Raw genomic sequence first — 27,415 nt, 5'->3', positions numbered from 1 at the left:
AGGATTTTTCTATGATTCTGGCAAGTTCAAAAGGTTGTTCTGCTATATCTGTTTCTTTCAATTTCTGGCGGATCGCCACAGATGCTGCTTCTCCTTTTATGTTGGCTAATAATATAGCCCAGACCTGCTTGAAGTCTTTTAGTAATTTCATACCCAGAGTTAAAGCAGGTTCTGGACCGTATTCATTTTGAATCTGTCTTAGCACATCTGTATTACCGCCATGGACGAAACACCATGTGTTTTTGTGTAAATCGAAGCAAAGACTGTGCCCCAAGTGTCACAGTCCTCCACATGTGGTGCGATCCCCATTGGAAGACAGATAGTCCGAATTCTGTATTTCTCAGAAGGTGTAGTATCAGGAAATACTGCCTCTATTTGAGTGATTTTCTGAGCTAACAAGAATGGAATTTGTTCCCGTTTTGCGGGTATTTTGCCAATGGCTGATTGTATATTCTGTGGTGTGATTTTATTTGTGTTTCCCTGGTGAGGGGTGGTCTGTGGAATTTTTATTGCTGGTTGGACTGTTGGGGCCCGATTCACAGAATGAACTTAAGACTAAATCCTAAACTTACTACTATTTGGTATTCACAGAATGCACTTACTACTTACGGGATTCACAGAGTGAACTTACTACTTTCGGGATTCACAGAATAACCTTACTACTTTCGGTATTCACAGAATAGATTTAAGACTACTAACTTTACGTCCGAACTCGGGCCGTAAATTCCGGCCCGGAGGCGGAGCTTCCAGCTTGGGGGTGGAGTTTGTGGCCCGGAGGCGGAGCTTCCAGCTTGGGGGTGGAGCTTGCGGCCTGGAGGCGGAGCTTGCGGCCCGGAGGCGGAGCTTGCGGCCCAGAGGTGGAGATTACAGCCATGGCTAAAATCCCCACCTCCGAGCCGGAAGCTCCGCCTCCGGGCCAGAAGCTCCACCTCTGGGCCACAAGCTCCGCCCCCAAACCAGAAGCTCCGCCTCTGGGTTGGAATTTCCGGCCCGAGTTCGGACGTAAAGTTAGTAGTCTTAAATCTATTCTGTGAATACCGAAAGTAGTAAGTTTATTCTGTGAATCCCGAAAGTAGTAAGTTCACTCTGTGAATCCCGTAAGTAGTAAGTAACCCCTTCACTATCGTTTCCGGAAAACGGTGGTGTCGGAAAAATCTACCTATTTTTGTAATAGGTCTTTCCAAGCTTGAATCTTTCTAAACGGTTTCCTTGAATTACATCCCAGTTGTGCTACAAAGTTTGCTTTGTCCCTTTATCTTTCTGTGCCGTTATGGCCGCGGTGAGCATTCCGCAGCATAGTCGCATTGCGGTGCGCAACCATTTGCAGCATTATAATGTTCCCGTGGATGGCATGGCCGCGATAATGGTGGTGAGTGCAGAGGTGACTTACCCGTATGAAATATTTTACTCGTGGGTGACCTTCCCAGCTGTGGACGGAGCTTCAGGTGTGTTCCATACGTACACTCCCACTGCTGTGCCGAATGAATATACTCTGTATAGGGAACAGGAAGTACCTATTGATACTTGGCAGCACCGAGTTTGGTTCGAAGGCGCCCTACCCCACTCTTTGACAGCCCCGAGGGTAGGTCCTTTGTCCATTCCAGGCGCAAATTGGCCTGTTTTGTCTGTATTTATGCCTCATCCTCAACACGGCGCTTGTACCGTTGTTGAACTAAGACGACTACATGTAGTCGCAATTAGCGTGATTAGGTCGTTAGTGCAATACATAACCCGTAATCTCCCGTGCGGGGCCCCAGGAGCTGCGGCGCTTCCTGCTGGACAGGGCTGTATGAACCTCAGTCCCGTGATGGTCAATGCTGTGATGGGCAAGCGCCCCCAGGATAGGGATGAATTTCCTTTCTGGCTTGCCGAGAAGTTTGACCAGCAGGAAGCAGTATTTCCTAACACGTCTCCTGGTGGGAAACACAGGATTCTGACAATTAGCATGCGAAAGACTTGACCCCTGAGATCGGTGACTGTGAGACCTGGGGTAGGATATTTGCGGCAGTCTGTGCGAGGTGTTACGGCACAGCGTCTATGACTGATCTGCCGACGGTCCTCACGGACCGGAGGCTGCTGTTGAATTGGGTATGCGCCTTTGTGGCTCCTTTGATGTAGTTTACAATCTCATTCTTGCTAATGTCAATGGAGATGCGGTGAACTTTCAAGTAGCCAATGCTTTGCAGGCGATACCCGATGTCGACAAACCCCGACAGTTAGCACGAATTATTGTGGCGGCTTATAAAACCGTGGGCCGCAACAGTAGGGGTCTTAAGCCTTTTTCTACGCAAGAAAAACAACCCCAAGGGCAGAAGTCAGAAGCTGACGAACAGCCCAAGACCAAAAAACAAAATTGGCCGAAAAAACAAAAACAGGGTAAGCAACAACAACAGAGACAGGAGTCTCGTCCTGCATCTCCTTTGCCTGCGCCCACAGAACGTGTTTATGACTTGCGCGATCGCGCAATGATAAAATCACCTGATCGGTTTCAGGTTTCTGATCAACGCTCTCCTCGTTCTTTTCAGGAGTCATCGGCCTCAAAGACCGGTGGAGGAGGAGGCGGCAGGGGCCGGGGTGGTTAGCAAGGACGCGGCCAGCCCCGCCCGGCAGACGGTAAAGGCAAGCAGGACGATTCTAAACCGAAAAGACCCCAGTTTCAGAAAAAGAAAGTCCCCGCTTTAAAAGCGAGATATGCCACAGATAGTGAAAACGCAGCTTCGGAATCAGACATGGGCTCTGACCTTGCTGGACAGCACGGCGGAGATCACCATTGTACGAGAGGCGCTCCGTTCACTACTGAAGGTGACAGCGACTCACCGTTATGTTGTTGTGGAGACAGCTGACACTAGGGTTGCTCCCCCTGACAGACTTTATGAAATAGTACTGTTCATTGAAGGTGACATACAACGTACCATAAAAGGGGTATTTTGGGAAAATCTTACGACTTCCTATGACATTTTGTTAGTGGAGGCTGACTGGCCCCCACCTTTTGCTCTCGCAGCTCCGAGAGGGGAGGAGGTAATCCTCCCTAGTTTCGCGCATACAGTCTCTAAGGAGCATGCGCTGAATTTTGCAGAGGAGTGGGCTAGAGCCCTTGCGCCGGCTTTGTACCGTACTCATTGTGGTTGGGATACATTTTCCCCACACCACGAAATTACGTTGCGGTCGCAGCCACAGCCACAACCTCAATATCCCATTAAACGAGAAGCAACGGCTTCCGTTGCGGAAATCCTTGAACAATTGGAGTATCAAGGTGTAATTGAAACGTGTGTGTCACCAATGTATAACCCACTTTTTACTGTGACCAAGCCTGATGGATTGTATCGTTTGGTATTGGAATACCGGCATTTAAACTTGGATTGCCATACCTGTGCAGTACAGAATACTCACGGCTCTGCCTTAGTGGATAGTCTTGTGCGTAAGCGGTTTAAAACAACGCTTGACATTTCCAACGGTTTTTATGCCCACCATTTGGATGGTCTGAGTTCCCAATGGACAAGTTTTACATGCGGCGGCGGCCAAAAACAATTCCGTCGTTTACCAATGGGCTATAAGAATAGTCCTGGGGTATTTGCCGGCTGCATTGTCTCTCTGCTAGAGAGGATCGACCCTGATGTTTACTCGTATGTGGATGACATTTATCTCACAGACGACAAACTTTGGGAGCATTTGTGTTGAGTTGACCGCATAATTTGTAGCTTTGCGGACTTTGGTTACAAATAAAATTTTGCAAAATCGCACATTGCAGAGTATACAGTGTTGTTCCTGGGCTATGAGCTCAACAATGAAGGTTGAGGTTTGGCTCCTCACTTCTTGGAGAAATGCGCACAACTGCTCGCTCCTGTAACACTGAAAAAATTACAGTCTTTGCTGGGATTTTTGAATTTCGTGAGGACATAGATTCCGGAATATGTCCAGCGTATCAAGCCATTGTATGCTTTGATACAACCTACTTTCACCAAATCGTGATGGCTGCCTGAGCACTCAGCTATACTGCAATCTTTGCAGGCAGATCTGCTCGCTTCTAAATACTTACTGACATGTGATAACCACACCAACCTGGTGATAAGAATCGTCCCAGGGACGGTGGGTTTCACATACCTTACTTTTAATGAAGGAGACACAGTACCTATTGCTTACAAGTCACACTTGTACACATCGGCTGAAATGCGGTTTTCCACTGTGGAGAAAGGTTTAACGGCTGTACAGATGGCGATTCTTAAGGAAAGTGCTCTGTCATAGGGAAAACGGTGAACAGCCTTTACAACGCGGCTGTTACACTGCCGTGCCGTTACAACGCGGTCTTTTCAACGCAAGTCGTTACCACGACTTGCGCTGGAGGGCGCTGCAGGACAAGGAATTTTTTAATTTACTATCCAACACCTTCCCTACTGTACGTAGGCTGGTGTTGGAATAGTAAATTAAAAAATTCCTAAGTCCGCACCCCCTCCAACGCAAGTTGTGGTAACGACTTGCGTTGAAAAAGCCGCGTTGTAACGGCACGCGTTGTAAAAGTACGCGTCGTAATGCCGTACATCCAGGGAAAATGCATGTTGGTTGTTACCCCATGTCCTGCTTTGTCACGTTCAAAATTGGTGCCTCCTTACAGTCGCATGAGTTTTTACAGTATGAATTCGTTCATCCTGCGCCTTTGGCTATTCGGCCTTTGTAGGAGTTCCCTTGTATCATATACACTGATGGTTCGGTGCAGGTTGTGCATGGTTCTAAACACGCCTACGTTTCCGCATGCGCCATTGTGGTAGGTGCCATGGTGAACGATGAGTTCAAGTCCAGAGTTGTGCACACGCAGACTCTAGGGGACTGCACCGCACAATTGGCAGAGCTTAGTGCTTTGATGCTTGCATTGGAGTACGCTGATCCTATTGTGACAACTCTTATTGTGAGTGATTCTTACTACTGTGTCCAGTCTTACAATGAGAACTTGTTCTTTTGGATTCAGAATGACTTTCATGATTCCAAGGGTAGCACAATAAAACATAAAATGATCTGGGTCCGAGTGGCTGAGCTCAAAGAGCAGTTGCCTCTTGTGTTTGTAATTCATACTTCTGGTCATCAGTGCGTTGGAGTCCACGCTCTTGGCAACTCGCTTGCTGATGAGGCAGCGAAATCTGCGGTATCAACATATTTAGTTGCAGCTGTTACATGGTCCAAAAGTAAGATTGATGATGATATCTTGGCGGCTGTTGCTGCCACTGAGAAGGGAGGTAAATATCCTAAAGGGTTCCCTTCGAAGTACACATACCACTTAAGTCCCGATAAGGTTCCTTATGTGAAAATACCTGACGTTGGGGAGAGATTGATTCCGAACACGGATCGCAGAAATACATTGAACGTGTCTCATGAACGTGTTGAGTCTGCGCATGCTGGAGTTTCGGCCACTGTTTCTCAATTACAACAGCGTTTTTGGTGGCGGGGACTGTACAAACAGACGCGCAATTATGTCCTACAATGTGACATTTGCCAGCAGATTAAACCTTCAACTGCTGCGTGTCCGCCCCAAACACAGTTGTTCATATCTAAGAAACCACTAGTTTGTGTTTACTTAGATCACTGCGGTCCTTTTTCTTCTGATACTGCATATAAGTACGTCTTAGTAGCAGTTGATTCATGCACACGCTTTGTATGGGTATGGCCGCACCGCAGCGCTGATTCTTCTTAGTATGACAACGGCAGTCTCCTGTCCTTCGATTGTGAGAAATTCTGTTTTGCCCACTACTTCTAGTCCTGAGCCTGAGGTGGCCATCGAGATGCCTACAATTTCCAGTCCTTTATTGAGTACGTTGCCTGGTACTCACCTGGATGAAATTTACTACACTTACCCAACTGACTTATCGATGCCTGATTTGCAAACCCGTTTGGCCACAGAATCCTGAGTTTCATTTGACACTGTCTCACACACTTTGGGAAAGCCCTCTCGGATTGTAGTATATACAAGTTTATTTAAAAAACATTTTTTAATTCCACCCTGGACATACGTTTGGCTGGTACTTTTTTCAATGTACCTTTTTATGTCAATTGGTTTTGTGTTTTATTTTTTCCGAATTGTCAACGGATACTATGTCGAAGAAAGAACATGCATTCGACATCTCAATGGAACATTGGCACCACTTTCCTCGTCACATTCGGCCTACAGACTGAAGAGAGACTTTTTTTTTTTTTTAAAACAATATTTATTGCAGGTTTTTCCAGGTTTTTACAAACAATACACCCCCGCCCCCCCGAGACCAGATAACAAAACGTATACTCCAAACAGGGGTATTGTGCAAATCAAACAATTCCTGAAATAATGCAATAGTACAAAAGCAACGAAAGAGAAGGAGAATGAAAAGAAAAACAGAGAGAAGCATAGCAAGCACGGGCAGAGAAACGATTTGATACATCAAACAGTATGTGCCCTTGTTTGAAATCTCCGGGAATTCCCATTAATCATTCTCTTGAATCCATTCAAGCAAAGGGCCCCATATATTCATACCTCGCCTTCGAGTGTTGAACCCCTTGTTCCTATAAATGGCGACCTCAAGGCTACAGGTTGCGAGCAGTCTGGCTCTCCACTGCATAAACGAAGGTGGTATCTGATCGAGCCAGGCTGATGCGATACACAGCCGAAGTACCCCCATTGCAACAAAAATTAACCCTTGAATCTGTGTTGGCCTATCAGTGTTCGATATGCCCAGGATGACTTCTGCTGTTGTAATGTTTACGTCATAGTGAGCAATCTCTGTAAGAAACCCTGATATTTCGGTGAGTAAGTTAGTTAAAGAGTCGCATGAAGCGAACATGTGGACAATGTCTGCTGCTGGTAGAGCACAGCGTGGGCACATTGTTCCTTTCCCTGTTCCCCATTTGGCTATTTTAAATGGTGTATAATATAAAGAAAAGTAGGTCTTATAGTATTGTGCTTGAAGCCTAATGGACATCAAACAAGAGAGCGACAATTCATATGACTTTGCCACCATACGGGAAGAAAGTCCTAATTTGCTCTGCCAGGCCTCTGCATGCTTATCCATATCATCTGATAGCATTGAATTCAAGGATTCATATATCTCGCCGATTTTAGGAGGCGTTTCTCTCTTTAGATTTTCTATAATATGAGACTTGGCATTGGTTAATGTCACTGCTTGGCCTGTCCTAGATGGGATTGTATGGGATGCGGTTAAATTTCAAATCCATGTGTGATGTGATGTGTGATGTGATTTGGCATTTTTATAGCGCTGAGACTCCTGGTTACCAGCAGATAACCACAGCTGGACAGCCCATGTTGTAAAGGAGGAGGGATCATAATAAGGCTGTACAGCCTGTGTCTGACAGTGTGTAAATCCATGTTTTCAGTCTTTTTCTGAACCTATGCTCCGTGGTGGCTTCCCGAAGGCAATGGGGTAATTTGTTCCATGCCTTAGCGCCGATAACTGGTAAAGATTTTCCTCCATTGGTTGTCAACCTAAATCTAGGAACGGAGAGAAGATTCGCTGTAGAGGATCTAAGTTCTCGCGTCGGATGGTATTGTGTAAAAAGCCTACGCAGGTACAATGGGCATGATGATGAAAGGCTCTGTAGGTGATAATAAGGACCTTGAACAGGATACGCTTTTGTACTCGGAGCCAGTGAAGGGCATCTAATGCAGCAGAGGCTGAAGATTTTCTGGGCCATATGAGGACCAATCTGGCGGCTGCATGTTGGACCATCTGAAGTCTGTGCAGGGCAGATTTGTTTAACCCTGCATACAGACTATTACAGTAATCTAGTCTGGATGTTATCAGCGCCACTGCAACCGTCCGCCTGGCACTCAGGGGGAGCAAGTCAAAGAATTTTCTGAGGCCCCTAATGATGTTAAAACAGGCACCTGCTACTTCTTTTGCTTGTTGTGTAAAGGACAGGGTGTTATCAAATTTGATGCCCAGATTTCGTACTGCATTGATAGTCTTTGGTGGAGCCTCTGTCTCCTGAGGCCACCAAACATGAGGAGAAAAGCAGTTATTAGGTCCAAAGGGCAGAATTTCTATTTTCGCAGAGTTACACTTTAGGTGGTTGTTCGTCATCCACGTAAAAGTTGCCGATAGGCATTCCCTCAGGGTCATTTATTTATTTATTTATTTATTTTCTGTATTTATTGAGCGCAGTCCTGTCACCCAGAGGGCATCTGGCGCTTGAACTAGAGCAGTGGCACTATTCACTTACACAGCAGCTTTTGGGAACAAGTGCGTTTTTAGCGCTTTCCTGAACGGAAGGTAGTCACTGTGGCTTCTCAAGGAGAGTGGCAGAGAATTCCAACATTTGACCGCTGCCACACTGAACGAGCGGCCACCCATCCTGACTCTGTGAAACCGCGGGACCACCAGCAAATGCGCAGAGGAAGAACGTAGAAGTCGCGGGGCAGCGTACCAAGAGAACATGTTCTGCAGAGGTATCGGGCCCAACTGATGTACTGCTCTAAACACCAAGCAAGCGGCTTTGTACATCACTCTCAGATGTACCGGGAGCCAATGTAGCTCTCTCAAAGCCAAGGTCGAAGAACTAGACCGAGGACGTGAGAGTGCCAGCTTAGCGGCCATGTTCTGCACTCGCTGTAACTTCCCCACCAGATGTTTTGGGGCCTCCAGAAGCAGCGCGTTACAATAGTCTAAACGACTAAGTATTGTCCCACGAACTACTTCCGGTCTGGCTTGGGCGGGGAGAAGGGGCAGAACCTTACGCAACATGCGTAACAGCATCATACACGTGGACGTGGTTTTATTAACGTGTAGATCAAGCTGCAAATTTGGACCGAAGATCACCCCCAGATTGCGAGCGGATGCCGCAGCCGATACTGGCTCGGGGAAGGAAGCAGGCCAAAAGTTCACTGGAAGTGCCCGCGGGATCCGATCTAAAGAACAGTGAAGGACCTCCGTCTTGGCACTGTTAAATTGTAAAGAATTGGCCCGTAACCAGTCTGCTGTGGCTGTCATGCAGCGATGGAATATCTCCAGCGAGACCGCGTTATTGCCCTCCAAGGAAAAGGCCAGCTGGGTGTCATCAGCGTAATTAAAAGCCGAGATACCGAAGGATTTTATAAGCTGGACCAGAGGGCGGAGGTACAGATTGAAAAGTATTGGGCTGATGGCCGAGCCCTGTGGCACCCCCTGCCCTACTTTCCTTGGCTCAGAGCAAAAAGGAGGAAGCGAAACCAGCTGTTGCCGACTGCCAAGATAAGATATAAGCCAGTCTCTTGCAGCCTCTGTGACCCCACACTCTTCAAGTCTCCCGACAAGGGTCCGATGGCAAACCGTGTCGAACGCGGCCGACATGTCGAGCAGCACTAAAAAGGCTGCCCTCCCACTGTCGACCCGCGAACGAAGATTGTCCAGCACGGTTACAAGCGCGGACTCCGTCCCGTGCCCGGGGCGGAAGCCGAACTGTGCCTCATCGAACCAGCCGATGTTTTCGAGGAAGCCCGAGAGCGAGCGGGTCACCCATTTTTCCATGATCTTGATAGGAAAAGGGAGCAAAGAGATTGGCCGATAGTTGGAGAGACAGGTCGGGTCCAGTGTTGGTTTCTTGAGCAGCGGAGACACTACTGCTAACTTCCAACACTCGGGGACAGATGCCAACTCCAGAGACTGGAGGCAGATGGAATACAACGGTTGAAAAAGGGCGGCATGAAAAACCTTCCAAAATTTGGGAGGCAAAGGATCACGCGGAGAGCCCGAAGATACCATGTTTGCCAGGCTGCAAAATTCCTCGAAGGAAGGACGAGGGAAAGATTTTAATTGGGGTCAACTGGAGAAAAACTCCGGAACTCCCAGACCAAGAGCTGGGGTGCTCAGCTGGGGTCGACTGGATGGACCGTCCGGAGCTCCCAGACCAGGGCCGCAGGCACTAGTCTGGGGTCGACTGGGCGGAACAACCGGAGCTCCCAGGTCAGGAACTACTGTTGGAAGATGCAGTTCGATCGGCTGAGGTCGACATTTCCGCATTGGTTTGGTTCTTATCAAGAACCAATGCCAACTGGGTATCATCGGCATATGCAATCGTACTGATACCAAAAGAGGAGATCAGTTTAATCAGGGGAACCATATACATGTTGTACAATGTGGGGCTCAAACTAGAGCCCTGCGGAACCCCTGTTTTCAACACTTTCTCCTCGGAGCGGAAATTTCCCAACATAATAATCTGGCGTCTATGTGCCAGATAATTTTTGAACCATTCGAAGACGATTCCCGCTATGCCCGCATTTGCTAGGCGATGTAAGAGGATAGCGTGGGACACCGTATCGAACGCTGCAGAAATATCTAATAGGATCAGGACTGCTATCTTGCCCTGATCCAATGCAGCTCGAATGGTTTCAGTTGAGGACAACAGGGCAGATTCAGTTGAATGATGAGCTCTAAAACGTGGCTATCCGATGCCAGTGCCCCGGACCTAGCCAACGCTCTCCCCTCCAATTATAAAATAATAACACAAAACAGACAAAGCAAGAAAAAAGGAGGTGGAGTCGCCGTAATTTTTAGGGACCACTTAACTTGCCTAATGGATACAACTAAAGCGGAGCCCGAACATGAGTTACTACCATTTAGAATTCTCGTTGAGAATCATGTCATGCTAGCGGGCGCAGTCGTCTATAACCCACCTGGACAACAAATTAACCTCAGCGCGAAACTCCTGAATCAAGTACTCCCTTTATGCCTAAAACACAAAAACTACATGATCATTGGAGACTTTAATGTCCATTACGAAAACCCCAATGCCCCTGGAGTCGCTCAGCTTAAATACGACATGGAAATCCTTCAACTGAAACAACTGGTTGATGGCCCCACGCATATAGCAGGGCATACCCTGGATCTCCTTTTTACGAACATCGAGTCGACCACTCTCAAGGAAACTCTCCCCCTGTCATGGTCTGACCATCTCATGCTCTCATTTTCACTTGAACTTCCTGGCAAACCCGTGAAAATCAGATCTTCCCCCCTCACCTCCAATAGAGCCTGGAAACTAGTCAAAGACTCCAATTTCCAAAATCATTTTCACGATACAGATGTCTCCCTACCAGATAACGAACCGATTGGTAACAATGTCATCCGGCTAGAAACCAGCATCCGCCAAACATTGGACAAAATAGCACCCTTGCGAGATGTTAAGAAAAAAACAACCATTAATGAAAAATGGTACACCCCCTCCCTTAAGAGCCTTAAAAGGGAATGCCAAAAAACAGAACACCAATGGAGACAAGCGAAAAACCCCACAACCAGAGCCAACTACACTGCCAAAAGGAAACAATACATCCTTGCCATCCGAGAGGCAAAAAAGGCTTTTTTCGTGCAACGAATCAACGAAAATCACAACTCGACAAAAGAGTTATTTAAAATTGTGAAAGAGCTCAGCAACCCATCCTGCATCTCGCAAAGTCTCACCCCTTCAACAGAAGCATGCGAACGGATTAGCTCCTTCTTCTCCGAAAAAATCAATAAAATTTATTCAACCTTCACCCCCTCCCATACCGTCTCCCCCTATGATAACTTTGACGTACGCCCATCTATATCCGACAACAACAACGATCGCCTAGACTTGGGCAACTCCCCTCGCCTATCAAACTTCCAACCACTCTCCGAAGAGGAAGTACTAACAGTCCTTAGAGCAATAAAATCTGGCTCCCCTGCAGATCCCTGCCCACACTTTGTATTTTCTGAAATCGCACCGACTCTATGCCCAATCATCACCAAACTTTTTAATCAATCTCTTGCCTCCGCGTCCTTTCCAGATTGCTGGAAACACGCATCTGTAACCCCCCTCCTGAAGAAAGCTGGGGCCGATATTCTCAACCCAGAGAACTATAGGCCAATTTCACAACTCCCTTATCTCTCCAAAGCATTGGAGAAAATGGTTAACTTACAGTTATCCAAATATCTCGAGGACAATTCGCTTCTGGACCCCACCCAAACTGGATTCAGATCCAACAATAGCACCGAAGCTACGCTGCTGGCAGTGTCGGACAGTGTCAGATGCATCACTGACCAAGGGGGCTCGGTGGCTCTGATACTGTTGGACCTGTCGGCAGCGTTCGACACAGTGTCGCACAAATGTCTATTGAACATCCTCCGGAGCAAAGGAATACAAGACATAGCGCTGCAATGGATTGAATCCTTCCTGTGCAACCGCACCCAAGCAGTGCATATGGGCCAATTCCATTCTGAACCCCGTCCCATTGGCTGTGGAGTCCCACAAGGGGCTTCCCTAAGCCCCACTCTCTTTAATGCCTACGTATCATCTCTGGCCGACATCGGAAGAAAGTGGGGCATCGGCATTTGTTCATATGCCGACGACACGCAGCTGATGGTGACCTTGGATGAAAGATCGGAAAAATTAGAAACAACTAAAAACAAACTCCACAGCTGCCTCTCCGAAATGGCGGACTGGATGCGTAACCACTGCCTCAAGCTTAATGCCGGAAAATCCGAAATTCTATTGTTCGGAGGAGCCAAACTTTCATGGAACGACTCTTGGTGGCCACTGCCACTGGGAACAGCCCCCGCCCCGAAACAATATGCCAGGAATCTGGGCATTATGATAGACGACGCACTATCCATGAAGGACCACGTGCGCACACTTTGGGGTAAGGGATTTGCAATCCTGAAACTCCTCGCTAAGATCTTCACATGGATCCCACTTGACTGTCGTCGTACGATCACCCAGGCCCTTCTAGTCAGCCGCCTGGACTATGGCAATGCTCTGTTCGAAGGAATGAACGAGCAGTTGTTCTCCCGCCTTCAGGTTCTGCAAAACCAGGCTGCCAAGCTGGTATGTAACAAAAGCAAACGAGACTCTGCATCGGCATGTCTAAAACAACTCCATTGGCTGCCGATGCGCCAGCGCGCCACATTCAAACTACTTTGCCATGCGCACAAAGCCCTCCATAAAACAGGCCCTACAATCCTGCAAGGGAAAATTGAATTTTATATTCCAAACAGGAACTTAAGATCCATTAACTCAGCCCTAGCAAAACCTAAGCGTATTTATAAAACAAGAATAGGAGGACGAGCCTTCTCGCACCTGGCGGCCAAACGATGGAATGAACTACCGATGGATCTGAGACACACTACGAACCTTTTTTCATTCCGGCAAAAACTCAAAACACATCTCTTTCCCAAATACTAACCCCCCCTGCTCAAACCTCAGCAGCCCTTTCTTATTCAGCGCCTTGATATCCCCTGGGATGAATGCTGCGCTTTACAAATACCACAAATAAATAAATAAATAAATAAATAAAACCTGCTTGACATGGGTGAAGAATTTCATTTTCCTCCAAAAAAGCCATGAATTGCTTATTAACTTTTTTTTTTTTTTTTTTTTTTTTTTTAAGTTTGAAGTTTATTAAAGTATAAAGAAGCAAAGACAGAAAATGAAGAAACAGTCATAAGTTATAAAAAATAAGAAATCTCTCTTACAAAAAGCAGAACTGATTAAAATATCCAAACAGAAAAATAGGGTACACAATAATGCTCATGAACATAGGGGAATTGAGGTACAACCTGTATAATAAAACACATAAGTGATATGAAAAAACATTACAAACAATTAAGAAAATGCAATCACGGTGGTTTTTGGACTTCAACATTGCGGACTTGAGAGGTGGGAGGGATTCTGACAACTCTGGATAAATACTCGGTAAGGGGAAGTCATAAAAGATCACGTTTGATTGCTAGGGAGACGGGGGAAACAAAGTTAGTGTCTAGACGATGTATAAATAGATAGATTTATTATTAATTATTTTTTTATATATAATTTATATTATATAAATTATATATAATTTATATAATATATCATAAAAATAATAATAATTAATAATTAATTATTATTATTATTATTATTAAAAATAAAAAGAATAAAAGCTTATTAACTTTTGATTCAGCTAATTTGCAAACAGCTGGGAGGAGTGAAATGGGGCGCAGGTTAGAAAGGGTCGCAGGATCCTGCAAAACCTTCTTCTGCAGTGGTCTGACTGCTGCCACTTTCCAGTGGGGGGGGGGGGGGATTTCACCTGATTGGAGGGATGAGTTTATAATAGAATTAATTCCTGGATTAACTTCTTCTATTATTGCTTTAAGCAGCATAGGGGGACAGGGATCGAAGGGAGATCCTGACTTAATCGCAGATATCCCCTGGTATGTGTCTTCCAGACTGATTTGATTGAAGTTATCCCAACAAGATTTGCCCCATGGCCCCACTGAAGTGATTAATGTCCCTAATGTGCTTAGAGTTAACATGGGGGATGTAGTGAAACAAAACATACGCTCTGGTGATTTTCGGGTTGGAGTAATACTACAAAATTTTCAATTAGAGAGTTGCAAACTCTATTGCAAAATACGTCCTTTAACATATCCAATTTGGATCCGAAGGGTTGGTTGATGTGGCACAAAAGTGCAGATTCGTGCCAACATCGTTTTCTGGGTTTAGCTGATGGTTTTACACAAGTCAGGGTCGATCCCCGTTTTGAGAATGACCATTCTGTCACCACTTATTCAATTGGCAAATTATGTCAGAATTGGCTCAAACATTTTACCTTGGCATCAGTTAACCTGCATCTATCTAAGCTGACGGGTGATGTTGACTTGAATGATTTTATAAAAGGCCCGGCTAGTGGTAGATCAAAGAGATGGATATATGCGGTTTATAATGAAATCTGGAAAAGATCACAGACTGAGGCAGATACCCGCTTTAGGGCTATTGATCAAGCTAACTTGGAGAAAGTGCTGGCAGTTGTTGATATTAGCATTAACACGCTTTCTTCCCGTATTTACACGTTGGATAATATTGTGTCATCTGTTGTTGATATTGTGCAAGATGAAGTGTCTGTGTTATACCATGGTCAGAATCAATTGCGTTCCATTACGCAAATTGCATGGACCCTGCAGACGCTTAAGGCCGGAAAAGTGCCTTGGAATTACATGAATGTCTCCTCCATCTTTGCCCCGTTTAATTTGACTGAAAGGCTGCGGTTGCTTTCAATGAAAGATGCATCTTTTTCGATGTTACACATTGAACGCTTAGAGTCTTTACCATTCTCTGTGGCAGAGGCTGCTGCTGCAACATGGCTTATCCACGGTTTAATTACTTTACCGTTTGCTTTGTTTAAATTCACAAATTGTATGAAATATTTTCCGATTGGTAGATACGAGCCTCTTGGTAGTTCCTACCTTCATCAAACGTGGTCGCTTCCTTTTACATACAGATGCCTTAGGGAAGGAAAGGAAGTTTATCTCAAAGGTGAAGAGTGCAGGGAAACACCAGATCACTCTTTAATGTGTAGACATATACAATTACACAGCTCTTGCAACCAAGAACAGCCTAATTTAGCATGTGTTTTAAAAGGTACCCCCGTGCCCGCTATCGTTCCAACCTTTACACTACTGGCAAACAGCAGTTATTTACTTTTAAATAATGATGATTGCTGTGGGTTAATAAAAGGCATTGCTTATGTGGTAACAGTGAGTGAAAGGGTGGTTTGCTGTAAAAATGTTTTATACCCGCCTCCGCATGGGAATCTGGATGTTTCCATCTGGCCGAGGATTCCGACCTTGAAGACAGAGTTCAATGGCATGAGTAGAATAAGAGCCCTTTTGTCACAAAAGGAGGCTGCGCTGACTTCGGCTCATGAAACATTTGTCCTTCACGTAGCTAACACCCGCACAGAAGGGCAAGCTTTATTAAATACTGACCTACCGTTACATTTCAGTGAGCTGGTTCACACAATCTTTAACGCGTTCTCCACTTCAGGCCTGCCTCATTTTTTTAAAGTAGTTAGCAGTGGTCTTGTGACTTCTTTTGAAAAGATATTTGGAGTCATTCCTGCTTTCTTCCATTCGATCTTTTCCGTGGTTGGTTGGTGGTTTTCCCGTTTTACTGGCGTTGGCTGCGGGTTGTCTGGTGCTGTTTTGTTTTATTAAAAATGGATGCTCGTCCTGTATTCCAAAACAAACTGCCGTTACTGGCGCTGTTTCGCAACAGGATGCTTGATTACTATGGCGCACTGCCGCTCGCCACCTTAAATGCAGCATATGGATTATCATTTTGATTTTCCTATTTTACATGTGTCCAGCCTGTCTTTCATTGTCTGAGCTGCGATTTCGGATGGGCCCTGGATTTGTGTCTCTGCAAGATGGTGTCTCCTGACGTGGATTTTAATCACCTCATGAGTCCCTTAGTGCTCACAGGTTGCTTTGTTCCGACGAAGGAATTATGGCCTTGGCAGCGATGCATGGAGTACTGGGTCGTTGGAATATATTTGCAGCGGCGCAAGATTTCTTGTTGCACAGCTTCATTGAAACACCGCCGAGTTGTCCTCTGATGGTGTTAGAGGCTCTGGTAAATGAAGAGCATGAATGTTCTTTCCCAATCTTAAATTGGATGGCTGACTTATTTTCGGATGATAACAGTGACTTCCTTTTGGAAGCTCTTGCTGCTTATTTTTCATATTCAGTGCTGGGCTGAGAATAATGAACGGCTGTTTTTAAGTTAAACCTTTTGGTTATATTTTTTGCAATTATGGATGACTTTTCAGGTCCCAGAACTATTGGCTTTGTTAAAAATTAACACAAAATTGTCATGTTAGTCAACATTTTTTTTTATAGTGAAATTTTTTTTCACGTTTCTTCAAATTTGAATTGAATCTCGTCCTTGAACTCTGCATTTCAAATAAGAACTCCTTGTTTTTGTATCTTTTCTAGTCCGTCCTCGGATCATGGGGGGATATCATATAGTTATGCTTTGCCTATATACTGTGTTAAGTTAGCATGAGCTTATTAAAGGTTTAAACGCCATTTTTCCTTTCTGCTGCTTCTGCACACGACCCATAACTGTTATTGTAGCTTTGAGCCTAGTAGAGTGTTTTTGATTCACACGCGAATAATATGTTATTACTCTGATATCAGCTTTGCTTAGCGAGCAGTGTCTGTACAGTGAGTGCTGAAGCCTTCAAGGATATCTCGACAGAGTTGTTGTGAGGTCTGATCTTCGCACCTTCCTAGACATATTATACATGCAGCTGCGGCCAAATTCAGGCGCAATGCGCGTTTTATATTGCTTTGCACAGAGCATACACACACACTTGATGGTGCTTCGCATGCAGAGAGCTGGTGGAAGATGATGTGATCCTTTCCCACTAAGATCTGAGGTATGGGCCCACCCTGCTAAAACCCAAAGAGACCTTCTTAGATATAATATAATATGCTAGCTAGGTAGGGTGAGAATTAGGTGTTGTTTAAGCCTATTCATTTTAGCATTATAATATGCTTTCACCTTTTGTTTTCTATGGACTTGTAACTCTGCTGATTACTTTGTTTCTTATAATATGTTTGGTTGTATTAGCTAAGATACTGCGTTTGAGAACCCTGCATTAGTAAATAAACATTTCACATGTGTACATGTCCTCTTTTACTCCGTGTTCTAGATTGAACTGATGGTATAACGAAAGAGTGTTCATGTGTTCCACGTTACCTGAGGTATACTAAGTCCATGCTCTGGTTTGTCTAAGCATTGGGAGTTTGTAATGACCAATGGGACACTGTGGCTAGTCTGGTAGGGGATGTTGGGTACTAAGGTGAGTTTTGGCACACCCTAACTCACTGAGGTTCCAAGCCTCTATGCACAGTTCTGTAGGAGAACGGAATCCCTGCTACAGGCCTTTTCCTGACAGAATTTTAAAATATAAACGCATACTCTAAATGATCTAGAGAAGAACTAAGAGGGATGAAACACGAAGGGCCTGATTTAGAGTTTGATAGACAGGGTACTTCATCACAAACATGATGGTGTACCCAGTCCACCAAACCCTTGTTCTGTTTGCTCAATTATGAGTCTGGCAGTCAGTCAGTTCTCTGACAGTGGGGCCCCTCCACCTGGCTGATGACCTTTTTTACCTGTCTGCCACCGCTAGGTAAAAACTGGTTGCCATGAACAGAATAAAAAATAGTGCCCCACCCTCCAAGAGAAAACGTCCAGGGAATAGGAGGGGGTCATTATTTTTGTGTTTTTCAGAATCAAACTCCTGCTGTGTGAGTTTGCTTTTGAAAAAACAAAAAGGTTTAGTATGCAGCCATCAGAGAAATGGTGGATGTGGACCAGACATGTGGTGCCTTCACAGGAGCCACACTTCAAATATGGAGGACAAGACTCATGTTATTTGTCTCATCTTCCATATGCTTAAGGATTCTGAGTTGTCAATTTTAGGAAGGTTTGTGTTGGGCCCCTAGAATTACTCTTTATCCTACAAATTAGATTTCTTCTACATCAGACATTTGAACATCTGCTGGGGAACACAAGCTCATTTGGCAGGAGAAGAGCCTTGTGTCTTGCCAAGAGTCTTTGTGATACCATTCTCATCAAACATGTCCCTCCTTAGAGCTCTAGTTGAAAACCATAGGAATCCTGGTGGGACAATACATTGTCCAGATTAATAATGCGCACAAGAATATTTTGTTCCAATTGTATATGTCTTATAAGAATCATTGACCCTATTCCACCTAACCTGTGGGCTATTCTTGTAGGAGATATGACTAAATCTAAGTTGGATTATTGTACTTCACTCTATCATGGTATTACTCTCTGGAGGATAGCTCATTTGCAGAGGAACCATGATGATATAACCATAGCTATAAAGGTGCTCAAATGGCTACCGGCAAAGGGTAGGATTCATTTTTAATTTGTATGTCTTCTATATAGGTATACGTCTTTTAAAAAAGGCTCTGCTGCATAGATTAGAATTTTTATACTTGGGGGCGTGGCTGAGCGGTCCGCAAGATGGCCGCAGGATTCCAAAGCTCCGCTCGGCGTCCAAGGCTTTTCATCGCTGCGGGTAACAGTGCTCATCTGGAATGTGTCTGCTGCAGCGTAACAGGTGCACGAGGTCGGGGTGATAAGGTATTTTTCTTTTTTGGCTTTATTAAAGCCATATACCATGTTGTCTCTCCCCCGCGTCGCGCATCTAGGATTCAGCAGTTGCAGCCGCCATTTTGTCAGGATACAGAGTGCGCTAGAATTGGCTTTGTGTGCCGGGTTACACTCAAATACATATGGCTCACAGCACTGATTAAGAAGCAAAATTGCTTTATATACTGACTTGAATGCATATTTGACGCCTTTTCAGCTTTTTATGTGGCACTTTCACAGCAGAATATTAATTCCTGTCAGTTTAAATATCCTTGACAATACAGTCTTGATAGCAAGCATATGAATAAATATTGCCTACCTCAACAGCACTATTAAATTGAGAGCTGACACGCTAGTCACATTACATGCTTGTATGAGCAAATTCTGTAATCATATAGATTTTCTTTTTTGACTGATGAGCTGAGAGTCTGTACTATTTTCGATACCCACTCCTTCTGCAATAATTAACTTTGTTCAGCCTTTAATTGTTTGGTACCATACACCATACTTGTTATTTCTGAGTAATATACATTCTTTATATATTTCCCTGTGTGTGGCATTGGTCTTCTTCACAGCCTCACTGTACCATTTTCTGCATGCTGATGGAGCCCTCTCCTTCCTCTAACTTGAAGGCTGTCACCCCATCTGCAGTCATGCCCACTACTCGTAAAGACTCAAATGCTCCTCCCAAGAGGAAGAAAAAAGTTCTTGCTTCCCCCACAAAAAAGTCTCCTCTACCTTTGACTTTGGAGGATCATATGGAGGAGATCAAGCATTTGAAACCCTTTGTCATGGAAACTAACGTTACACTTTAACGTATTGAGTAAAAGTGGTCTACGCTGAAGTCCTGGGTGTCAGATGTTGAACAACGAATTAGTGAAGTGCACGATGCTGCTGCCAGAATTGATGGCATTTCTAAGGAGATAGCTCTCTTGAAGCAACAGGCAGACGATTTAGGAAACCAAAGCAGGCTTAATAATCTCGGAATTTATGGCATTCCAGAGGGAGCGGAAGGATCAGACATGCTTGCCTTTCTTGGAGTACATATCCCCAAACTGGTGGGCTTTAAGGAAGGAACACACCCAACCTATAATGTGCCCACCGCATTGTTCCTAAATCACTGGGTTCCTCAAGTTCTGGTCGTCCCAGAGAAATAATTGTTCTTTTTCTAGAGTATACTGAGCTGCTTATGGTGTTATCTGCGGCTAAGGAAAGGAAACAACTCTTATTGTCTGGTCAGAGGGTCTTCAATTCCCAAGATGTCACATGTGGAACCGCTGCTGGACGTATCCTTCAGGCCTACTCTACGATCCATGAAGGCAAGATATGGTCTTGTGCACCTATATTTCATTAAAGTCACATATAAGGACCGCACCTTTTCTTTTGACAGTCCAGAAGACTTACAGACATTTATTCTCCAGTACAAGGGTGAAGCAATGGATCTTGGAAAAGCTTAAAACTTTTTTCATTTAATGTTACTTCACATGCCGTAGGCTATGATTTTGACCCTTGTCTTGAAACTGAAAATACTTTTTACTTCAATAATTGGCTGTATTGTTATCAGTGGTAACAGGTTCAACTGTTAAGGATGTTTGTTTGTTTATGGCTGTCGTTGTTAGTTATTGCTCTATTTATTTAACCTTGCTATTTATCTATTCCTCTCTGCAGTTGTCTGTTACCTATTCTGGACTCCTCCCTTTGGTGTGTTGTTCCCCAAGTACATCCCTTCCTCGACCTACTGTTTCCACACTATATTCATGTTTGATAAGTTGTATATTGATATTTTATATCCCTTGCACTCCTTTTTAGTGACTTTTTGTAGTCCTGTCTTGTTGGTTCTAGTCATAAGGATTGCTGCAGTAATTGTATCTCCTTGTTATTCTTTATGTTCTTTCTACATATTATCTGCTTCTTCTTTACTATATTTATTGTCTCCGTTGCTATTGTTATCCAATCTAAATGGGTTTTTGCCTTTTGTCCGTCTTTGGTCTCGCGCTATTCCATCCCTTCATTATATTCTTATCACATTATATGTGTCTTACTCTTTTCATTTCAGGTGACCGTCCTGATTCCATCAGAAGCGGTCGCTCCCCACGGCCCCTGGTCTCTCCTGGGTATCGTTGTACTGCTCGCTCTGCTTTGCTGAATTTAAATCGATCTGGTGCCTGCGTTGCTCGCATTGCCTCTTTATTTACATCTGCCATTGTGCTGCTCGCATTACTTTGCTGCATTTAAATCGCATTGCCTCTCTAGTTACATTTACCATTGTGTTAATTGGCCGCTTTACTTCTAGAGTGTGTAGCCAGTTTATAGCGTTGCGCTCGCATTGAATGATTGATATTAATTCATACCGCCTGATTGTGCCTGTGCCTCTGCCCACATCGTAACTCCTATCTGTGCCCCAACCTGTTCCGGTTTCGCTTTTGCAGCCATTTTGTTGTTGTTGTGACTCGGAGCCCGTCCTCTCCACCCTGCTCCCGCCTCCCAGCTGCTCCTCCCTCCTTCTGACTGCCAAGGCTCGCTCCGTCCTGTGAAGCGCTGGGACCGTCCTGATTCCATCAGAAGCGGTCGCTCCCCACGGCCCCTGGTCTCTCCTGGGTATCGTTGTACTGCTCGCTCTGCTTTGCTGAATTTAAATCGATCTGGTGCCTGCGTAGCTCGCATTGCCTCTTTATTTACATCTGCCATTGTGCTGCTCGCATTACTTTGCTGCATTTAAATCGCATTGCCTCTCTAGTTACATTTACCATTGTGTTAATTGGCCACTTTGCTTCTAGAGTGTGTAGCCAGTTTATAGCGTTGCGCTCGCATTGAATGATTGATATTAATTCATACCGCCTGATTGTGCCTGTGCCTCTGCCCACAGCGTAACTCCTATCTGTGCCCCAACCTGTACCGGTTTCGCTTTTGCAGCCATTTTGTTGTTGTTGTGACTCGGAGCCCGTCCTCTCCACCCCGCTTCCGCCTCCCAGCTGCTCCTCCCTCGCCCCTCCCCCCTCCACTATCCACTTATGACAGATGCTATTGCGCGCAGCGGTCACGCGCAGCGGACGCGGCCCATGCGCGCCGAAGGTAAGCCCGTCTACGCCCGTCCGCGCCTGGACCGCGCCCAGCGCCAGACCCCCTGGTCCCCGCAATTCCTACTCCACCCGCATAACATACGACGCCACAACCCTATCAGCCCATAACCCTGGCCGACTCCCAAATTGCTACGCAGCCACCCCAGGACACACCCATGGATCCTTCACCTGCCACTCCTGCAAGTTCGACTGCATCACAACCCGCACCAAATCCACAAAGCCCAAACAGAGCCCCGACAACAACCATCTGAAGTGCATCCTGCTCAACACCCGCTCGATCCACAGACACGACATTGAACTCTGGAACCTTCTCGAAACAACATCTCCGGACGTCGCCTTCCTTACAGAAACATGGATGAACGCCTCATCAGCGCCCGACATCGCCATAACCATCCCAAATGGCTACAAGATCATCCGAAAGGACTGCACCAACCAAACAGGAGGAGGCATTGCCATCGTCCATAAAAACACCATCCGCATCACGACCAACTCCGACGATATCCTCGCTACCGCCGAACACCTTCACTTCCAGATCCACACCGACCCCAAGACCACACTCAGAGGCATCCTCATCTACAGGCCACCAGGACCCCGCATACAGTTCAGCGAAGACATCACTGACTTCATCAGCCCACATGCCCTCCCCTCCGAGAACTACATCCTACTGGGAGACCTCAACTTTCACCTGGAAAAGAAAAACGACAGCAATACCACCAACCTTCTGGACAACCTGACCAATCTCGGACTCAAACAACTTGTTGACACCCCCACCCACCTTGCCGGACACACGCTCGACCCCATCTTCACCTCCAGCAAGCACATCTCCTTCGACCACACCACAGCTCTCCATTGGACGGACCACAGCTGCGTTCACTTCAACTACAAAAAGACCACGACCCACAACACCACACAACCTATTTCCCGAAGAAACTGGAACAAAATTACCACCGACCAGCTCCTCACATCGCTTCACCAAAACCCTCCTGCCAATTCATCGGACCCAAACCAAGCAGCCACCAACATCACATCACTCCCTCCCAAGACCTCTGCGACTCTCTATCCGCATTCTTCCACAACAAAATCGCCGACATACATAACAGCTTCAAAATCCAGTCCGAAGACCAATCCTCTTCAGCCACCCCCGAACCAAAACCGCACTCCAAAAACCTATACGCCTGGAACCCAATCACCACCGAAGACACCATCCGCCTGTTGAACTCCATCCACTCAGGATCGCCAACCGACCCATGTCCCCACCACATTTTCAACAAAGCTGACTCGATCATCGCACCCCATCTCTGCGATGTCATCAACTGTTCCTTCAACTCCGCCACCTTCCCGGAAAGCTGGAAACATGCAGAACTCAGCACCCTTCTGAAGAAACCCACAGCAGACCCCACTGAACTTAAGAACTACCGCCCCATCTCGCTCCTCCCATTCCCTGCCAAAGTCATTGAGAAAGCCGTCAACAGTCAGCTCGCCGCCTTCCTTGAATCCAACAAATCCCTTGACCCCTCACAGTCAGGCTTCCGAGCCAAACACAGGACCGAAACCGCCCTCATCGCAGCAACAGACGACATTCGCACTCTACTGGACAAAGGAGAAACAGCCGCCCTCATCCTACTGGACCTCTCCGCAGCCTTCGACACAGTCTGTCATAGCACCCTCATACAACGCCTCAGCAACGTCGGAATACAAGGAAAAGCATTGGACTGGATCATCTCGTTCCTCTCTGGAAGAACCCAGAGAGTCCGCCTTCCCCCTTTCAGATCAGAGGCCACTGAAGTCATCTGCGGCGTACCACAAGGATCATCACTCAGTCCCACCCTCTTCAACGTATACATGAGCCCCCTCGCATCCATCGCGCACCAACACAACCTCAACATCATCTCCTACGCAGACGACACCCAGCTGATCCTCTCTCTCACCAAAGACCCAAACACCGCCAAAACAAACTTACACAAAGGAATGAAAGAAGTAGCCGAATGGATGAAGAACAGCCGTCTAAAACTGAACTCGGACAAAATGGAAGTCCTCATCTTAGGTTCATCCCCCTCTGCCTGGGACGACTCTTGGTGGCCACCGGCCCTGGGAACCGCACCCACTCCTACGGATCACGCACGTAACCTGGGCTTCATCCTGGACTCCGCCCTCTCGATGACCAGACAAGCCAACGCCGTCTCATCATCCTGCTTCAACATCCTACGCATGCTCAAAAAAGTCTTCCGTTGGATCCCCACCGAAACAAGAAAGACGGTCACCCACGCACTGGTCACAAGCCGACTGGACTACGGAAACACCCTCTACGCCGGATCTACGGCCAAACTACAGAAAAAACTCCAACGCATTCAAAACGCCTCAGCCAGACTCATACTGGATATCCCTCGTCAAGCTCACATTTCCGGTCACCTGAAAGACCTCCACTGGCTCCCCGTCAACAAGAGAATAACGTTTCGTCTCCTCACCCACGCACACAAAGCCCTCTACGACCTCGGACCCGAAGGCCTCAACACACGACTGTCCTTCTACACCCCCACCCGCCAACTACGATCGTCCAATCAAGCCCTCGCAGCAATTCCGCGCATCCACAGATCCACCATGGGTGGCAGATCCTTCTCCTACTTAGTGGCCAAGACCTGGAATTCTCTCCCCACCCACCTCTGCCTTAATGAGAACCACCTCTCCTTCAGAAAGCAACTAAAAACTTGGATATTCGATAAGTAAAAGCACCTCCCTCCCCAAGCGCCTTGAGACCCTCTGGGTGAGTAGTGCGCTATATAAATGTCTGAACTTGAACTTGAACTTGAACTTTCATGACTAAAGCCTCTTGGCTTTTTGTCATCTCTATCATTTCTAACAGTATTTCTGATCCTCTCTGTACTCTCATTTCTTTTCCCTCCTTTTCTTTCTTTTCTGTCTTGTTTTTTTTCTTTGCTCCCATTATCAAATATAGTTCATCATTGAATATGATGGTTAGTTAATTTCATTAATTATATTTATTCAACTGTCTCGAAGTTCTGATTGTCTGCTACAGATACAATGGTTTAATAAGTATGGCTTGCATAACCCTAATAAAAAACAGCGTGTTCTGACACATGTAGCTCGCCTTAATTGTAATAGTGCCTTACTACAGGAAACGCACTTACTTGACATGGATTTAAACTCATTGCGGAAAAATTGGGTTGGCTAAATCTTTTGTTCTCCATCCTTCAAATATAAAAATGGTGTTGTTATTCTGGTTCATAGATCCCTTCCCTTGGTAATAGAGAAAGAGGAAAGAGATGCTGAAGATCGATGGGTTCTAATACATGCCCCCCTTCATCACAAGCCTATTTCTCTACTAAATATTTAGGGTCTCACTGGTATAGATGTACAATTCTGGGGAAAAATGTCAGTTGATTTACGTTCCTGCTCAAATGCAGATCTAGTAGTTGGTGGTGATATTAAAAAAATGGTTGACCCCTTTTTAGATAGAAAGTCTCAAGTTAAATATGTTCCCAATAAAATGGAGAAAGCATTTGCACTTTGTATTCAATCTAGAGGATTATTTGATGCCTGGAGGGTCTACTCTCCGGACACATTGGAATACATATTTTACTCACCAACTCGCAAATCCCAATCTAGAATTGACTACTTATTTCTTTCACATCACGTAGTTGCTACACTTGCACATGCAGAACTTAGGTCAATATTAATTTCAGATCATGCACCGGTTATAATAGATTTGGATTTATTACCTGAGACCTCTGAACCTAACAGATGGTGCTTTAATAATAGCTTATTGAAGGATAAAAAATGTGTTCAAAATTTTGAAGGTTTTATACAAGAATATTTTTTGCATAATATCACACTGGATATTCCATTCCATATTGTTTTGGATGCTTTCAAGGCATCTGCCCGAAATCATATAATTAACTTTATCTCAGCTAAAAGGAAAAAGCTAATAAGGAATCCTCATCACTGCTTCAGTCCATCAAACTTATACAACATGAATTTTTCACCACAAAGAATGATAGAGTGTTAAAGCGTCTAATGAATGCTACATTTGAGTTCAATAGAAGGTCAACAGAGGAAGCTGCTAGAACACTGTTAAAAATGAACTCCAAGTTTTATGGCGGATGAAATAAGGCAGGCAAACTACTTGCCAACCACCTGAAAGTTAAATCCCAAAAGTCTAAAATAGTTACGGTTCTGGATGAAAGCGGTTGTTCTCATGTTAAAAATAATGACATTTTAAAATGTTTTACCGATTCCTATACAAATCTTTACACATTAGACCATTTCACCACAGACAAGGCACTAGGGGGTATATTATCAAGGGATTTATCTCCGCTTTTTTGGCTTTAAAAGCCAAGAAAGCGGAGATAAAATTATCTCCCTATTACCTAGCTATCGCTAACACCAGTTAGCGACAGCTAGTAGGAGATAGCGACCATCTTGGGCCCCGCTTTGCTTGTCAGAGATATTTATCACTAATGACATGCAAAGTGGGCGTGCCAAGATGTTAGCGACTGGAAACAGTCGCTAACATCGCTATCTCCTATTACCAACTTTTGGAGATATTCGCGCTAAGAGCGAATATCTCCAAAAGCTAACACCTGCCCTGAGCAGTTCTTATCCATGTTATCCAATGGGAGGTGGATAACATGGCAAAGAGCATTAGCTCAGTAATGCATGAATATCGCTGACTTTACAGCGATATTCATGCATTTCGGCCGATTTTTATCGCTTAGGAGATAAACCTTGATAATAGCAAGGCTCCTAAGCGATAAAAATCACCGCAACATGGCGATAAAATTATTGCCGCTAAGCCAACATAGCGATAATTATCGCTAGTTGTTGGTAATATGCCCCTAGATTCCTATTTTAATTCTCTCCCACCAAGACAGCAACAGATCCAGGCTCTCTCTTTCCTGGAAGAGAATATTTCAATTAGTGAACTAAAATCCGCTCTTAATTTATTACCCAAGGAAAAGCACCAGGTCCAAATGTTTTTTTGTTCAGGCCTGTTTTTCACATCTCTTACTGCCGCACTTACTTACTTTATATCAGTATTTTATCTCAAAAGATGAAGCTAAGGGGCCTTGTTTGTAAGCTATGATTTGTTTGATTCCTAAAAAGGATAAAGATCCTTCTCTATGTGCCAATTATAGACCCATTTCACTTATTAATCTAGATTGCAAACTTTTCTCCAAGATTCCATCAATTAGGATTTCTCCTCTGATTCCTGACATGGTTGGACTTGAACAGACTGGATTTGTTAAGGGAAGACCCATGACTGATAATTCTAGATTGTTTCTTGATAGCCTACATGTGGCTTCTTCTAACAATACACCTATGGCTCCTGTAACTTTGGATGCTGTAAAGGCTTTTGACCGTGTCAATTGGAAGTTCATGATGACTGCTTTAAAATAGCATGG

The sequence above is a fragment of the Lissotriton helveticus genome, chromosome 4_1, assembly GCF_964261635.1.
Source record: "Lissotriton helveticus chromosome 4_1, aLisHel1.1, whole genome shotgun sequence".
Classification (NCBI taxonomy): domain Eukaryota; kingdom Metazoa; phylum Chordata; class Amphibia; order Caudata; family Salamandridae; genus Lissotriton; species Lissotriton helveticus.
Note: the sequence above shows the minus strand (reverse complement) of the source record.